Here is a 6,721-nt window from a genome sequence, read left to right as displayed (position 1 = left end):
TGTAAAGAAGTTATTCACCAGTGAGAAGAATGGCACACTAAAAGCATCTAAGGTTGAGCTGGAGAGATATTTGGAGGAAACACATACAGATTCAAAAAGGCAGGAGCCTATGTCAATTCCGTCAGACATCCCACCTATCAATCCACCAGAATACCAAATGGAGGACTGTGCACCTAAGTGGAAAGAAATAGAGCAAGCTGTGAAAAAAGCAAGGGCTTCATCATCTCCAGGGCCTAATGGAGTTCCGTACAGAGTGTACAAGAGTGCTTCAGGAGTTCTACGAATTCTGTGGAAATTGATGAAAGTGGCATGGGAAAAACAGGTTGTACCAAGAGCATGGCGCCGAGCAGGTGGAGTCTTTATACCTAAAGAAAAAGATTCTACAAGCATCAGTCAGTTTCGTCCCATTTCCCTATTAAACGTAGAAGGCAAGATTTTCTTCAGCATTATTGCTCAGAGATTGTCAGCTTACCTATTAAAGAACTGCTTCATTGACACTTCAATACAAAAAGCGGGCATTCCAGGTTTCCCAGGTTGCTTAGAACACATCAATGTGATCTGGCAACAAATTCAATCAGCTAAAAAGGAGAGGAAGGAGCTCCATGTGACATTCCTGGATTTGGCTAATGCATATGGTTCAGTGCCACATGAACTACTTTGGGCAGCATTTGATTTTTTCAGTGTACCGATGACAATAACAAATTTAGTGAAAGCCTATTTTGGAGATTTGCAATTCAGTTTTTCAACTTCAGAATTCAGCACTACATGGCAATGCCTAGAGGTTGGAATAATGGCAGGATGCACCATTTCTCCACTGGCTTTTACCATGGCAATGGAAGTAATCATTAGGGCATCAAAATGGGTAGTAGGAGGAGAGCGCTTGGCTTCTGGAATGCGATTACCACCAATTCGAGCATATATGGATGACATGACAACCATGACTACAACAGTAGCCTGCACTAATCGATTATTGGGCAAATTAACCAATAACATTGAATGGGCACGAATGCAATTCAAGCCCACTAAATCAAGGAGCATCTCTATAATTAAAGGCAAAGTAGTAGATAAAACATTCTTCATTAATGGTGAGGCAATACCAACAGTGTCTGAGAAGCCAGTGAAGAGTCTTGGGAGATGGTACGACGGGGATCTAAAGGACACAGTTCGTGTGGGAGAAGTTAGACAACAAGCAGTGGAAGGGTTGAAGAGCATAGACAGCTGCGCTCTACCAGGTAAACTAAAACTCTGGTGCTTTCAGTTTGGTCTACTGCCGAGGTTGCTGTGGCCACTGACTGTGTACGAGGTTTCTTTGACAACAGTAGAGAAGCTGGAAGCTTTAATCAGTTCATACATCAGGAAATGGTTGGGAGTTCCACGCTGCCTCAGCAGAGTGGGACTTTATGGTAAAGGAATACTGCAGCTACCAGTCTCTGCTCTAACTGAAGAGTTTAAGTGCGCCAAGGTCAGACTGGAAATGACATTAGTAGAGTCACGCGATAAATGCGTAAGGGAGGCAGCACCTGTGTTGAAAACTGGAAGAAAGTGGGCGGCAAAGAAAGCTGTGGAAGATGCAAAGGCTGCCCTTCGAATTGGTGATATCATGGGACAAGTTCAGCATGGAAGAGGGGGTCTTGGTTTCAGTTCAACTCCTCCTACATGGCACAAGGCGGCCCCAGCTCAAAGGAGGAAGCTCGTAGTCAACGAGGTGCAAAAGCAGGAGGAGAGGATGAGGTGTATAAAGGCCATTTCCCAGGCCAAACAGGGAGAATGGATGAGATGGGAGAGTGTGGAACAACGCAAGATTGGCTGGCAAGACCTATGGTCAATGGAACAGAGCAGGATCAGTTTCCTCATCAGGTCAACATATGATGTTCTCCCATCACCACAGAACCTAAACCTCTGGGTAGGAGAGGATCCCTCATGTCCTTTGTGTTCATCACCTGCAACATTAAGGCACATTTTGACAGGATGTAAGGTGGCTCTTAGCCAAGGACGGTTTACTTGGCGCCATGACCAGGTGCTGCGATGTTTGGCCTTAGCATTGGAAGACAAGCGTAACATGACCAATAAGTTGCCACCTGTTCCATCAAAACATTACACACAAAAGACAACATTCCTCCGCCCAGGAGAGCAACCACCAAGAAAAGGTGTTAAAACCAATCCTCGCCCAGGACAACTGGAAGCTGCTAGAGACTGGAATATGCTGGCAGATGTTGGTCAACGGCTTATTTTTCCACCTGAGATTGCCACCACTAACCTTCGACCAGATATTGTCTTGTGGTCTGGATCAGCACGCCTTGTTCACCTGGTAGAGTTAACAGTGCCATGGGAGGATGCTGTAGATGAGGCGTATGAGAGGAAGAAACTGCGGTATGCTCAACTAGCCACTGAAGCGGAACAGCGAGGATGGAGAGTTCGGGTTTACCCAGTGGAAGTGGGTTGTCGAGGATTTGTGGCACACTCTACAACCCGGTTTCTCAGAGACGTCGGATTCAGTGGCCAAGAGTTGCGTCGCACAGTGAAGAACTTATCTGAAGCAGCAGAGAGGAGCAGCAACTGGCTGTGGTTGAGACGGAAAGATTCTGGCTGGGGACAGGTAAGTAAGCTGGGCTGAGTTGAGTGGGGGACGGAGGGGGGTGAAGCTGGGACGCCAGAATCACCGTCGAGCCCTCTTGAGGTGTCGTGGGCTAGTCGACGAAACACTGAGGATGGAAGGTGCCCACTTGAAAACCCCAGAGATGTACCCTACTTAGCTCAATCCAGACGGTTGTCATGCTGATGCGCTGGGGAGGCCGCACTTTGGTTGATCCCCGGAGCCAGCATCGCAGCCGTTGTGTGTGCTGATGCGCCAGGGAGGCAAAATAAGCTGATCCCTGGAGCCAGCATTACACTTCAGCCATTAACACCAGACAGAAGGATATCTACATCATCATATGGAAGGAAACGTAAATGGATGGAGACACATATGGATCACATTAGTTTACTGTAAAGCTACGTCTTAGTTGGTGCTTATCTTGGCGAGAGCCGAGTTCAAATCAGCATGAAGTTTTAACATCTACTCTCGTGTAATGGAAATCATGAAGATCTGGATACGTCCAGTGACTGCTGTGAATAGTGCAGCTGGCAACAAGGGAAAGACCTTGTGACAGCCTGGAGAGACAGCTGACAGGAGGAAAGAGACCCCATTGGGGCTGGTAAGGGTTAGCTACCCTTGTCGGCAGTATCCAGCTCTGTGTTTACAGGATGCTGGAGACACCTGCCCAAGGCTTCTAAGAAATTAAAGAGAAAAATACCCCTAGAGTCTGCGAGAGCGGGGGCGGAAGATGACTCAACGTTGGACAACACGGTTAACGACTTAGGAACGGAAACGGATATGAGTATGGAGAGTACTTCACAAAAGACTAGTTCAAGATCTGCAGTTAACAAAGACATGGAACTCCAGGTTTGTGTCTGCGGCTGGAGCAAGGCGACAACGGTCAGGGGTTTGAAGATTCATCAAGGGAGAATGAAATGCTTGAGGGAGAAGGGACAAGGGCCTCGCATTGATCAGTACTTCTTACGAAGTCAGTCAAGTCAGTCGAATGAAATCCAGCGACAGGAAGCAAACCACAGTTCGCAGGATATCAGCACCCCTGTCATAGATGTGAGGAGGACTTGCATGGACACAGTTAGTGATGAACCTAATGATCCTTGTGAACCCGGTCAGACAAACCAGCATAAGAGAGAAAAGAACCTCAACGGGCACAAGCCTGGAGTTAAATGGCCAAGAGCTTGTGAGAAAACTGCATGGGACACAGTAAACACAGATCTCTGCGTCGCATTGGAAAGATTAAGTGGAACAGTTGAAAAGAAGCTGGATAAATTTGGGGACATCATCTACGCATATGGAAGTGAGAGGTTTGGAGTTGAAAAAAGGAAGGAAAAAGTACAAACTATTCCTGGAAAGTCTAGACGGCAGCAGGAGATTGAACGCTTAGTTAGAGAAAGGAGACAGCTGAGGAACCAATGGAGAAGAGCAGAACAAAGTCAGAAGGAGGGACTCAATCTCTTACAAAAGGTCATAAAAGATAAGCTTGCAACATTGCGCAGAGCTGAGCGCCTACGGAAACGCTACAAAAAGAAGGAGCGTGCGAGAGCTAACTTTTATAAAGACCCATTCAAATTTGTAAAGAAGTTATTCACCAGTGAGAAGAATGGCACACTAAAAGCATCTAAGGTTGAGCTGGAGAGATATTTGGAGGAAACACATACAGATTCAAAAAGGCAGGAGCCTATGTCAATTCCGTCAGACATCCCACCTATCAATCCACCAGAATACCAAATGGAGGACTGTGCACCTAAGTGGAAAGAAATAGAGCAAGCTGTGAAAAAAGCAAGGGCTTCATCATCTCCAGGGCCTAATGGAGTTCCGTACAGAGTGTACAAGAGTGCTTCAGGAGTTCTACGAATTCTGTGGAAATTGATGAAAGTGGCATGGGAAAAACAGGTTGTACCAAGAGCATGGCGCCGAGCAGGTGGAGTCTTTATACCTAAAGAAAAAGATTCTACAAGCATCAGTCAGTTTCGTCCCATTTCCCTATTAAACGTAGAAGGCAAGATTTTCTTCAGCATTATTGCTCAGAGATTGTCAGCTTACCTATTAAAGAACTGCTTCATTGACACTTCAATACAAAAAGCGGGCATTCCAGGTTTCCCAGGTTGCTTAGAACACATCAATGTGATCTGGCAACAAATTCAATCAGCTAAAAAGGAGAGGAAGGAGCTCCATGTGACATTCCTGGATTTGGCTAATGCATATGGTTCAGTGCCACATGAACTACTTTGGGCAGCATTTGATTTTTTCAGTGTACCGATGACAATAACAAATTTAGTGAAAGCCTATTTTGGAGATTTGCAATTCAGTTTTTCAACTTCAGAATTCAGCACTACATGGCAATGCCTAGAGGTTGGAATAATGGCAGGATGCACCATTTCTCCACTGGCTTTTACCATGGCAATGGAAGTAATCATTAGGGCATCAAAATGGGTAGTAGGAGGAGAGCGCTTGGCTTCTGGAATGCGATTACCACCAATTCGAGCATATATGGATGACATGACAACCATGACTACAACAGTAGCCTGCACTAATCGATTATTGGGCAAATTAACCAATAACATTGAATGGGCACGAATGCAATTCAAGCCCACTAAATCAAGGAGCATCTCTATAATTAAAGGCAAAGTAGTAGATAAAACATTCTTCATTAATGGTGAGGCAATACCAACAGTGTCTGAGAAGCCAGTGAAGAGTCTTGGGAGATGGTACGACGGGGATCTAAAGGACACAGTTCGTGTGGGAGAAGTTAGACAACAAGCAGTGGAAGGGTTGAAGAGCATAGACAGCTGCGCTCTACCAGGTAAACTAAAACTCTGGTGCTTTCAGTTTGGTCTACTGCCGAGGTTGCTGTGGCCACTGACTGTGTACGAGGTTTCTTTGACAACAGTAGAGAAGCTGGAAGCTTTAATCAGTTCATACATCAGGAAATGGTTGGGAGTTCCACGCTGCCTCAGCAGAGTGGGACTTTATGGTAAAGGAATACTGCAGCTACCAGTCTCTGCTCTAACTGAAGAGTTTAAGTGCGCCAAGGTCAGACTGGAAATGACATTAGTAGAGTCACGCGATAAATGCGTAAGGGAGGCAGCACCTGTGTTGAAAACTGGAAGAAAGTGGGCGGCAAAGAAAGCTGTGGAAGATGCAAAGGCTGCCCTTCGAATTGGTGATATCATGGGACAAGTTCAGCATGGAAGAGGGGGTCTTGGTTTCAGTTCAACTCCTCCTACATGGCACAAGGCGGCCCCAGCTCAAAGGAGGAAGCTCGTAGTCAACGAGGTGCAAAAGCAGGAGGAGAGGATGAGGTGTATAAAGGCCATTTCCCAGGCCAAACAGGGAGAATGGATGAGATGGGAGAGTGTGGAACAACGCAAGATTGGCTGGCAAGACCTATGGTCAATGGAACAGAGCAGGATCAGTTTCCTCATCAGGTCAACATATGATGTTCTCCCATCACCACAGAACCTAAACCTCTGGGTAGGAGAGGATCCCTCATGTCCTTTGTGTTCATCACCTGCAACATTAAGGCACATTTTGACAGGATGTAAGGTGGCTCTTAGCCAAGGACGGTTTACTTGGCGCCATGACCAGGTGCTGCGATGTTTGGCCTTAGCATTGGAAGACAAGCGTAACATGACCAATAAGTTGCCACCTGTTCCATCAAAACATTACACACAAAAGACAACATTCCTCCGCCCAGGAGAGCAACCACCAAGAAAAGGTGTTAAAACCAATCCTCGCCCAGGACAACTGGAAGCTGCTAGAGACTGGAATATGCTGGCAGATGTTGGTCAACGGCTTATTTTTCCACCTGAGATTGCCACCGCTAACCTTCGACCAGATATTGTCTTGTGGTCTGGATCAGCACGCCTTGTTCACCTGGTAGAGTTAACAGTGCCATGGGAGGATGCTGTAGATGAGGCGTATGAGAGGAAGAAACTGCGGTATGCTCAACTAGCCACTGAAGCGGAACAGCGAGGATGGAGAGTTCGGGTTTACCCAGTGGAAGTGGGTTGTCGAGGATTTGTGGCACACTCTACAACCCGGTTTCTCAGAGACGTCGGATTCAGTGGCCAAGAGTTGCGTCGCACAGTGAAGAACTTATCTGAAGCAGCAGAGAGGAGCAGCAAC

This window comes from Acipenser ruthenus, chromosome 24 (assembly GCF_902713425.1).
Source record: "Acipenser ruthenus chromosome 24, fAciRut3.2 maternal haplotype, whole genome shotgun sequence".
Lineage (NCBI taxonomy): Eukaryota > Metazoa > Chordata > Actinopteri > Acipenseriformes > Acipenseridae > Acipenser > Acipenser ruthenus.
Note: the sequence above shows the minus strand (reverse complement) of the source record.